This window comes from Lipotes vexillifer, unplaced genomic scaffold, assembly GCF_000442215.2.
Source record: "Lipotes vexillifer unplaced genomic scaffold, Lipotes_vexillifer_v1.1 scaffold1221, whole genome shotgun sequence".
Lineage (NCBI taxonomy): Eukaryota > Metazoa > Chordata > Mammalia > Artiodactyla > Lipotidae > Lipotes > Lipotes vexillifer.
The window spans coordinates 270,726-282,689 of record NW_006783353.1 but is presented as its reverse complement, the minus strand read 5'-3'; the positions used below and the strand labels follow the sequence as shown (position 1 = coordinate 282,689).

Sequence of the window (11,964 nt, the reverse complement as noted above, 5' to 3'; positions counted from 1 at the left end):
GATATGGGAACATATATATATGTATAACTGACTCATTCTGTTATAAAGCAGAAACTAACACACCATTGTAAAGCAATTATACCCCAATAAAGATGTTAAAAAAAAAAAAAAAAAAAAAAAGAAAATGTTTCAGTTTTGCAAAGGCCCAGAGCTTAGAGCTGATGGCAGATGGAGCTAGATGGTACCCTCCCTTCCATTCCTTTTTGAATCTATTCATTGTCGGGGGACTCAAGGAGCATTCTGGGAGAAATGCGAGCAAGCTCAAGGCCCCCTTCCTGTTAAGTGTCAAGGTGTATAGACACATTGAATGTGGCACTGGCAGAGATCAGGTGGCAGGAACAATCAACAGAGAATTCTGAAGTACTCATCATAACCATGGGGAAATCTAAACTGAGACTCAGATTCCAAAGCAAGCCTATTTCTAGGCATAGACTAGAGAATATCTGGTTGTGAACAGTTTGTGTGAGGATGTGGGGCCCAAACTTCACCTGATCTAGCTGCCCTGGCTCATGGGCAGGAAAAGGAAGAGGGGCTGGGGCAGGTGGTGCTGTTTGTGTGTACACGTGGCAAGAACCAGTCCTGTAAGCAAATTTGTTTGATCGCCCTGTACAGTGGTGACTCTATAATGCGGAGACCTTGTCTCCTGTGGCCAGATGCACAGTGTGTGATGGGCTGCAGCAGACACCACCTCAAAGGGCAGCTGAGAGCAGTGTTAGAGGCAGAGGTGCTACAATTTCTGCTTTCTGCTTTTCCTCTGCAAGGTGGTGGTGCTGAGCTTTTGCTGCCCTTGGACTTGCCTAGGGAATGTGATCTGAGATAGTGAAGGATAGACTTTTCTTAATCAGATCCCATTGGTTCTGTGCCAATAGATTTAACATGTAATGAAACGTGACCCATCTACACGTTCTCCAGAAACCATGTGCAAGCATGGTCATAGCAGCACTGTTGCCATAACCGCCAACTGAAATCACTGCCACATCCTTCAACAGTAAATAGGTGAATAAATGGTAAACAATTTACATGATAAAATTTTCTACACCCATGGGAATGAGCAATCCACAGTAAAGATGAACCTTACAAATACAATGCTGAATAAAAGAGACCACATACAAAGGGGCACAAATTGTAAGATTCCGTTTATATGAAGTTCAAAGACAGGCAAAATTAATCTGTGCTGTTATAAGTTGGATTGTGGTTGCTCTTGGCATGGGGTAATGAGTGAAAGCGAACCAAAGTGGACTTCTGGGGCCCTGGTGATGTTTTCTTTCTTGATTTGGGTACTAGTTAAAAGGGTACATTTCAGTTTGTGAAAATTCCTCAAGATTTACGCTTATGCCCAATTTTCTGTATGTATATCATAATTTCAAGGAAAGTTTTTAAAAAGCGATTTTATTTTTTTCTTCAAGCTGATGAAGTGAGGCTTACACATGGATGATTATCAAAGCCTTAACTTTATCATTCACATCCCACGGCCACTCGTTGAAGGTCAAGACACACTTTCATCCCTCTATCTGAAACAGCCCAGTCTAATGATCTAGCCATCTTCCAAGTGTCCTCCCAAAGACAGCGTTGTGCCCTGGCTTCTCCACACCCCTTCTCCAGCCTTCTCTGCACTTCTATGAGAAAATGCTAGAAATCTGTGAAAAGAGAAGAGGGAGGAGTTCTCAATCCCCAGGACAGGACTATGGGGATAAATTGATGATCAGAGGGCGGATGGTGCCCACCACGCAAACATTCGCAGGAGAGGGGAGGCCAGCTCCGACCTTGCAGCATCTATATTTACCAATCTAAGATTTGCCTCATTCAAGTTTCAGTGAGTATTTTAAGACCTCATGTTGTCACAAGAGAGAAGCATCAAACAAGGAATCCTCTCAGTCTTAAGGCCTTGCTTGCCACTGGACACTGTGAGCTCCAGGCAGGCTTTCAATTTTCTGCATTTTAACCCTGGTTCTTGCCTCTAACGTCCCTCCTTGTGTGGTTTTTTTAGGCAGTGTCTTTATTTATTTATTTATTTTCTTTTGCGGTACGCAGGCCTCTCACTGTTGTGGCCTCTCCCGCTGCAGAGCACAGGCTCCGGACACACAGGCTCCGGACGCACAGGCTCAGCGGCCATGGCTCACAGGCCTAGCCACTCTGCAGCATGTGGGATCTTCCCGGGCCGGGGCACGAACCCGTGTCCCCTGCATCGGCAGGCGGACTCTGAACCACTGCGCCACCAGGGAAGCCCTAAGCAGTGTCTTTAGATCACTTAATTCTGTTTCAAACATTTGCCTCTGTCATACCAACAAGTCTGAATTTGCCTATTAGATTCCTGTTGGCTAAATCTCTTTCCTGTCAATCCCTCACTAAAAGACTGCAGTACAAGTTGAAAGGATTCCCCTGAATGTATAGGGAGATATTTCCTTCCCTGTGAGCCGTGTGTCCAGTGGCAGTGCCGCCTCTTCCAGGTGGTTTGTGGACTTCGAAACTTTCTAAATGTAAGATGTACTGAGATCTGGGCTTCCCTGGTCGCGCAGTGGTTGAGAGTCCGCCTGCAGATGCAGGGGACACGGGTTCGTGCCCCGGTCCAGGAGGATCCCACATGCCGCGGAGCGGCTGGGCCCATGAGCCATGACCACTGAGCCTGCGCATCCGGAGCCTGTACTCCGCGGCGCGAGAGGCTAGAGCAGTGAGAGGCCCGCGTACCCCAAAAAAAAAAAAAAAAAAAAAAAATGTACTGAGATCCAACGATGATACATTACTGGAAAAACTAAGCCCTAGTAATTCCCTTTGTTCTTTGTATGGCATCTCCATTATTACATTGTTCCCGCACAGCACCTGACATATTAACACGTTCTCAATATATGAGGAGGAAGGAAGGAGAAAGATGAAAGAGGAATATGAGACGATTATCTTCTTACAGTCCAGAGGTCTTTTAGTCTTTTTTCACATTTCAAAATCAACTAGTTCAGCAAGATACACTGTCAAATAATTATTCTAAGGTTTAAAAAAAGTTGTAAAACCCTTTAAAAAAGGGTTTTAAAAAAAGTTGTAACCTCTTCTTGGATATTCATAATGCACACAAGAATACTAAAGCTGCTGGAAGTTCTACAACAGAGAAACATGTCTGATTTGGGTTTCTGCAGAGTATTCCATGGAATCCTTTTAGGATCTTCTGTTAGATCTTTTGGTATCATCCAGCCACATCCTACAGGACCAGTGTTCTTCAGAGCATCCTCTGGCAAATGCACCTTTAACTCAACCAGATATGATTCAAAGACTGTCAGTCTGAATTGTTCCCATGCAAAGAGTTTCTGAACCTGTAGTTATCACCACCATGAACTCCTGAGACTGCACCAAGGGCACTCTGATTAAACACCTGCTCGTGTGAAGGCAAGAACACATGACTCTATTGTACTACACATACTGTGCATTCTACACAGACTCTGAGCCTGAGTTGGAAGGAGGCGATTGAGTCTCAGGGGTTTCAGATAAAGTGACAGTAGGCAGTATGACAGCAACAACCGGGTGAGAAATGGCACACTCTGGAGGTCATTACAAATGAGTCAGATGACTGAAAGACAGATTTATATGTGTCACCTAATCCTGGCATTCAGTTTCATTCTGTATGGTTAATTTCAGACAGCAAAACAAAGCATTGATTACCTCTCCAAATTCAATTGCAGACAGCCATGCTTAACAAGGGGGAAGAAAGCAAGTGTCTATTGAGACCAAAGTTTGCAGATGTCAATCAGCCAATGATAAAAGCAATCTGATCCTGTCCTGTATGGAAAATAATGGAAAGTTGGTCTAGTTGTGGTATCTCTCATGCCAATAAGAGGGAGGTAGGATGTGACCTCTCATGCAGACATTTTTTTTTGTCACCAGATGGATACTCTACCAATAATTTCAGTGTGGGGATGCACTGACATCTAGTGGACAAACAGGTGGTTGACATGTTGGCCATAAATGGTACTACTGTAGGAATTAGTAAACTACATAGTAATGGTATTTGAGAAAATTTAGTTCAAATAAAATTTAAAGTAGGAATATAGATTTTCTTTTTTACCATGGTTGAAGCCAGCTAATTAAATTTGTATGTAAATTAATATTACATTTTTTTTTTTGACTTGTGAATTTGTTTTTATTGTTATTGGGCTATAGGGGATGGGTTGGGAAATATCTCTGTAAGTTGTGCCCTACTAGGGAAATGTCCATTCTACTTTTCCTGGAACAGCTTTTGGAACTTTTTCTTTTTCTTGGAGCTGCTGCTCTTGCTGGCAGCAGCCTCTTCAGCTCCATTGCTGAGAGGCTCCTCCTTGGAAGAGAATTTCCTCTTTTTCTTGGGGACCCTCTTGTTTCCTGACTCTTCAGGGTCACTATCTGATTCCTCTTTGGGGAAAGATTTCTTCCTCTTGGTAAGACTTCCACTGCCAGCTGTCTCTTCAAGATCACTAACCAGCTCCTCCTTGGAAAAAGATTTTTTTGAGGGGGGGGGTTGGAGGAGACAGATGGGGGTCTTCCATTCCATTCTCCTGAGGAGCCTCCTGGGGCTTTTGCTTTTGCTGCTTTTTGGGTCTTGCACTTGTCTCCTCACATTCCTCCGGGGTACTACTGCTGTTTTCTGAAGACGCCAGGGCAATCGCAGCCAGCCTTTTCTTTTCCTTCTTCAAGCGTTTCTTCTCCTGTTTCTCCAGCTTCCTAGTAATCTCAGCAGCCGCTTCCTCTGCCTGAACCATTGCCTCCTTCATGACATCCAGATTCTTTCATGGAATCTCTCCAGTCTCATAGAAGGACAGCCGCTCCTCAACTTGTTCTTGAAGGTTCTCCCCAAATACACTGGTAGGTACCTCAGAGAAGCAATCCATTCATGAGGCAATACTGCATTTGTTTGCCAGGTATAGGGAGATGTGGCCTTTGTTCTTGGCAGCTGCTCGGCCAATGAAGGTAGAGTGGAAAATGAGTCCATATTTTGGGGTGTTACCCCTTGTCTTCAGGGCTCTGGAAAGTTGGTCCCTGTGCTGGGCCCAGGGAATCACTCAGACACCAGGACTGAATATTACATTTTGAAGACTTTTTCCTATTAACAATACCACCCCTCTGTCTTGTGAAATACTGGTGGATGGTTGGATGACTACCAGAATTAACAAGTTTACACGTAGGTAAAGACAGATAACAGAACACCAGAGATACCCAAAAGAAGGCATGAAGTGCTGTCCCTTTTGTTTCTGTAAAAGAAATATTTTATCTAATTATCAAACACAATTGAGTTAGTAGGTTCCAGCCACCTTCCAGTAAGGAATTTGAGAATTTTAGAAGTTTGGTCAAAAAACTGCAAAGCTGAATACAATTATGCCAGATGCTACTCTGGTAAGGGGAAGAGAGCATTTCAAGTCCAAAGAAAAGGCCTGTGTGTCCAGTTTTCCTTGAATCACTGATCAAGAGAGTCTGTGAAATAAATCTTATTTATCGAGTTCACTGAATGATACATTGTGGTAAGTAATTAGTGTTAAGATGTGAGGAGAAAAATAGACAACATCTGTCTCTTTGACTCTTGGATTGTGAAACAACTGAGAAATGGACTCACGGCGTAAATCAAACAAAGATTTAAGAACATAAATCCAACAAAGATTTAAGAACATAAATCCTACTCTGGGTAAAGCAGACTGAAGAATGCTCCTCAAACTGTGCCCAACATAGATTCTTCTAATATTGCCATTTCCTCCTGTATTAAGTTTATACTGATACAATTACAGTGCTTCTGTCTACTTCCTGTCTAGTTTCTACTTTTTCCAAAACTGTATGGGTTACTCACAATTTCCTGTATCTGTTCTTCCTTAATATACAATGATAAGACAAGCATTATCCAAAATTTGGAAATAAGGTAAAGAGTATGACTTTTCAATGGGCTGTCTTTTCAATGTCATATTACAATTTTATTAGGCCTACACAAGGGACTTTTTAATTTCCTAAGAGAATATACCTGTATTTGACTTACAACTTATTATTTGAATAGAGCTCAACTACTGTGAAGCTACATGTTAATTTGTATAGTTCTTTACTGAGAGGCTGAATATACAAATGGGCAGTAACCAGACCGTGTATAAAAACAGAACTCTGACCCACAACTTACAGGAACCAGCCCAGGAAACCAATCCATCATCCCTAGTAACCAGCCCTGGAAGCCATATAGCTGTAGATTGGACCTGTAAGAAGTAAGACCTCTATCTCTAGTACTAATCCAGGAAGCCAAACAATAATCTCTGTAACAATCAGTCCAAAATGGCTAAGACTGGATCAATAATTGACAGCTTTCTACTTTTTATCCCTGCTTCCGACTTAAGAACAACCAGAGAAAGCCAAATATAAACCCAACCAATCACACAGGATGCCCTGCTTCTATTTAGCCCACCTGTGGCTTCCCCATGCCAAGAGCCTCTGCCAGGGCACGCCCAAAGCTTCCCCTTTTTTCCACTATAAAGCTTTTCTCCTCCTCTTCTGCCTGCCATTGAGTCTCTTCCAAGATGCAAGTGATAATGGCTGACTCCCTTGCTATAGCAAGATCTGAACAATAACCTTTGCTTGTCTGGTTGATCTTCATTCATTTCCCCAGTCCAGTATAAAACAAAACCTCAAAGGTTAATGTTTCCTTTCCCTGTAGAGCATTAACCAGTTTTGTATGTAGCCTAGCAACCTTCTTTTAACAATCTTTTTCTTAATGTACAGAAATAACTGTACCTTATATGCTTTTGGAACCAGTTTCCCTATCTTATTTGTTCCCTCATTAATGAATTGACTAAGTTGTTGACATGTGTTCATTCTATATTTGTATAGGAATGATGTTTTTAAGTTTTTGAAAATTACACATTGACCAGAGAAAAGAAACAGAATGCCTATAAACATCTAAGGAGAAATTCAAATCTGTATTATATTAAAGCTGTATTAAAAGAGGAAGCAGCATACTTACTAGGTCTACAGGATGTCTTTAATTTATTTTAATATTGTGAAATAGCTGTCCTAGATATTTGTTGAAGAGATTTGCCAAAGTTATTCAGCTCATGGACTACTTGGAATTACATAGCTCTGAGTGACCCAACTTGAAACTTACATTAGTCAGTTTTTGCTGTGTAACAACCCTCCAAATCCTACTTTCAAAAACATTTATTTTTCTCACTCAAAGGTGTGCAAGTTGGCTACAGTGGCTCTGCCTCAGATGTGAGTAGGTTCAGATCTGTTCCACCTTTGGACTGAAGGCTATTTGGGACAAATTCTTCCTATAGTGATGACAAAAGAGCAAAAGAACAAGCTCAACCACGCAAGCAACCTCATCTCATATCATCCAAGTCACCTAGCGGAGCCCAAGTTAAGGGTGGGAGCAGGGCATATACTCCTCCCGCAGTAGGAAGCACTGCCAAGTCTCAGGTCAAAGATCAAGGATGTATTCACCCCTGACAGGGAGGCAGTAATCTCACCTAATCTGTGGCAAAAGCAAAGCAAAACCGCAGAGGAAGGAAGAGCTCGGCTGACCAGTTTTCGGGACTGGCATCCGGTCGCAGACCAGATGTGGAAGATGGCAAGTGAGGAACAGTACTCACTTCCCTGAGTGACACACCCTGAGCTGGTGTAATCAGTTCTTGGAGATCTTCGGAACGCTTTGGCAGAGTGAAAGTCACAATTCCAGAAGCAACCTGCAGGTAAGTATGAATCAAGCTTTTAAGCCTGTGTTAGCTCTGTGATGTGATTCTCAGGAATGATCAGGCGTTCGCCCAGTTGTGCTCCAGTTCCCAGAGGCACTGACTGAACTGGAAGTAAACCATGCCCTGCAAGCAGAGCCTGAGGCTTCGGGAATAGAGGACAAATATAGTCTGAATACACGAAATAAATATTATATACTAAATAAACTTTCTGAAAATCTTATTGGGCAGCCAAATTCTGAGTTATGTTCATAAAACTGATGAAATTAAAGCTAAAGTCTAACATCATTGATATGCCTATTTGTATACATCCCAGGTTTGTCAAGAATTATTCTCTCTTAAAATATCAATAGCTCATTGATTGTGATAGATGGCTTATTAGGCATAAGTTTTATTTTTATATGAATAAATTTGATGAAATGTTGAACATGCTCTTACATAAGTGATAAAATCTGTATTTCAACTATCAAATAAGCTACAATCACTACCTTTTTCCCTTGTAGCATACCCAAATGTCAGTGTCCAGTTATAGGGCCAACTGCTAAAATATTTTAGATGCCTAAGAGAAAAATGCTTCACTTTGCCACCAAAGTTGCTTTCTTCACTCAATGTTATTTTTGTTCGATTGTCTCTTATACATGTAGTTTTAGTTCACTCGTTTTCAGTGCTACACTGCATTTCATCGTCTGTGTATTCTGGCTTTTAAATTCATTCTTTTATTAACAGTTATTACTTCAGTTTGCCATACCAAAATATTCTTTTTCCTTACCTTATCATTTATCCTTACACATATCCTCATGTCACTTCCTCAGGGACATGTATCATGGTTGGAGTTTAGCACTAAATAGTTGTACATAATGTAAAGAAGGGCCTGCTAGGGTGATGTGCTGCCTCGCCAAGATTATTCAGGTTAAGAGAAATATTTAAGATGTTCTAGACTGGACCAGGCTTGGTGGATTTTGACTAGTTTGTTCATGCATCTGTGGCCAGTTAATGGGAGGCTGACTGGTTCAAGATGGTCTCACATTTCTGGAGGTTAGGGTTGCTGTTGGCCTGTTGGCCTATTGGCTGGGGCAAAGGGCAGCTGGGCACATGTCCCTTATCCTCCAACCGGCTCCAAAAGCAGGGTACCAAGATGGAACCAAAGCTCCCAAGGCCTTTTAAGTACAGGTATAGGCTATACATCACCTCTTCCACATTTTATTGGCCAGCCAGCTCCCATTCAAGGGCAATATTCCAGCTATCTATATTTCTATATAACAAACCACCTCAAAAGTTACTAGTTTAAAACAACAATCATCTATTTTGCTCACCATTCTGTCATTTGGTCAAGGCCCAGTGGGGACAATTCATCTCTGCTCCACCAGATGTCAGCTGGACTAAGGCTGGAGGATCCACTTCCAAGATGGCTCTGTCACATGGCTGGCAAACTCCTCTCCAGGTGAGACTCTCAGGGGGCAGGTTACATTTCTTACATCATGGGAGATGGATCCTTAGAGACAGGAAATGGAAGCTGCTAGTTTCTTTTTTCTTTTTTTTGCCACACCCAAGGAGTATTTAATAAAGAAAAATATATAAAAAGGATTATGTACCATGAGGAGGTGTGATTTATATCACATTTAAGAAAACATTGGCTAACCCAAAATCATGAAGATTTACTCATGTTTTCATCTAAAAGTTTTATAGTTTTAGCTCTTACATTTAGGTTTTTATGATCATTTTGAGCTAATTTTTATGTGTGGTATCCTTATGCCACAAAATTTATGTAATTTTGTAGCTTTAAAATCTGGAAGTATGAGCCTTCCAACTTTGGGTTTTGGGTTTTTCTTTTTCAAAATTGTTTTGGCAATTCTGAATCCTTGAATTTTCATATAAGTTTTAGGATCAGTTTGGTGAATTATGAAAAAAATAGTCAGCTGGAATTTTGTTGACTCTGTAGATCTGGGGAGTACTGCCATCTTAACAATATTAAGTCTTCTGATCCATGAACACTGAGTGTCTCTCTGTTTATTTAGATATTCTTTAAACTCTTTCTAGAAGGCTTTAGGTTTTCAGTGTACAAAGCTTCCACTTCTTCTATTTAAGTATTTTATTCTTTTCGATGCTATTGTAAATGGAATTGTTTTATTAATTTCGTTTCAATTGTTCAGTACTTATTTTCAAATCTGGATACTTTGTATTTCTTTTCTTGTCTAATTTCCTTGGCTCCAGCAAAATGCTGAACAGAAGTGGTGAGAGCAGACATCTTTGTGGAAGCTCCTAGTTTCTTAAGGCTTAGCCCAGAAATTGATATAGCATCACTTCTGCCATATCCCTTTTGTCAAACCCTTACCACCCAGATTCAAGGAAAAGGGAGAACAGTGGGGCTATATATTAAAACTGCCATAAGTGGGCTCTAGATTCCAACCTTGATGGGAGAAGTGATAACGTCACCTTGTAAAGGGCATGAACACTGGAAGAGGGAAAAAGTTGCAGCCATTTGCACAATCAGTGTGAACAAGAAGAGGGAGAGATTTCTGGTTCAAAATTTCTCCTCCTTTTAACAAAGCTACCACTTACTTGTCTTAGCCTTATGTTAACTATAACTTATCAAAAGGTAAATTTAGAAATGCTACTTTTATTATTTAAATGGCTTAAAGGACCTTACACAGAAAGGCTTTGTAAGTGCCTCCCTTTTATTTTGAAATAAATGTTAGTACTTTAGCTCCCCTTGAAAGATGTGAAACCATGTTTTGTTGATGGGATAACTATTATGTAACAAGAGTGAGGGTAATCATCTTATTCCACTCGACAGGATGAACATAGCAATTTTTGCACAGAAAAGACGGTGAAATATTCAATTACTGATGTGTGGTCAATGTAAAATCTCTCATTTATATGAACTGCAGAGTCATTAATTAGAGATGGAGCAGGAAATTTTGTAAGTTGTAGCCACCCTGAATTTTCTTTAGGCTGTCTTCTCTGTGTCTTATGGACCATAATGAAATGACCTAGGGGCCAGCCAAACAGAATCATTCATTGACTCTCCCCAATCTCATTTATACTCTTCATACATGACTCCGTGGGACACAGCCACTCCTTCAGGGAGGAAATTCTAAACTTCATGCATTAATTACATTCCCAAACACCTGCTTTCCTTTCCTAGGCAGCAACCTGATTTCAGGGAAAAGATCTGACCTCCTGGAAGTCCTAAAAATAAAACATCTACAGCATCCACCTCGTATGGTTTGATTAAACCTGTTCCAAAAGCTCCAAGCCAATTCCACCTCCTCAGGAGCACTGAGGTGGTGATAGCTCTATCCACTGAGTACAGATTGAGACAATTTGAGTCAGTCTTGGATTATGTGTTTTTCAACTGCTTTCAGTTAGGACTGTGTTTGGCAACAAGTAATGGGAAACTTTACATATAGTAGCTTTTAAAAACTGAGCTGTTTCTTTTTATTTTAATGTTTATTTATTGAAGTATAATTGATTTACAATGTTGTGTTAGTTTCAGATGCACAGCAAAGTGATTCAGTTATATACATATTCTTTTTCAGATTCTTTTCCATTATAGGTTATTATAAGATATCGAATACAGTTCCCTGTGCTATACAGTAGGTCCTTATTGTTTATATATATTTTACATGGTAGGTTTCAGGAATCATTTCTATAGTTTGTTTTTGTTTTTTTTTATGCACCAAGAAGCACAAGTCTCTGGCAGCCTTGTGATGCAGTCAGGTACTTAGGCTGCTTTCTGTTTGGATTTTCTTATTTTGTGGTTTTCATCCTCATGTTTGTAACCAAGATGCTACCAATCAGCTCTTAAATTTCTGGATTGAAGTTACTATAATGATCTTCCTAGGGAAAGTGTGTTTAAGGTTGTAGATAACAAAGAAGAACCACAGCCAAGAAACATAAAGAGCCCAGAGCCTTCATTAAGCCAATCCTGAAAACACTCTTAAAATACCCATATCTCTGGTTTTTTAAATTACCTTTTTATTAAATAGATTGGTCTTGAGTTTCTTGCCTTTTTGGAACTGAAAGAACCTTAACTGATACAAACCACATTCTGAAGGTCTCCAAATCTGTCTTTTAAAAATATTTATTGAATGTATTTGCTTTTTGCATTCACATAACAAGAATTCACGTGGCAAGAGTTTGGAACATGAGGAATTCTTGAACTGAATTTGTGGAAAACTGGAAAAGTTGTATGGAGAGGGAATAGATAGCCATGAATGCTTACTATAGGAATAGAGACTGAAATTTATTGAGCTAATCATCAGTGTGAGAACTTAGAAAGGAAATACAG

At 40.4% G+C, this 11,964-nt stretch overlaps 1 pseudogene; it reads right to left on the bottom strand.

Moving 5' to 3' along the window:
* Positions 1–4,198: 4,198 nt before the first annotated feature.
* LOC103077722 (nucleolar protein 56 pseudogene) lies at positions 4,199–4,730 on the bottom strand (annotated as a pseudogene).
* Between the last annotated feature and the right edge of the window lie 7,234 nt (positions 4,731–11,964).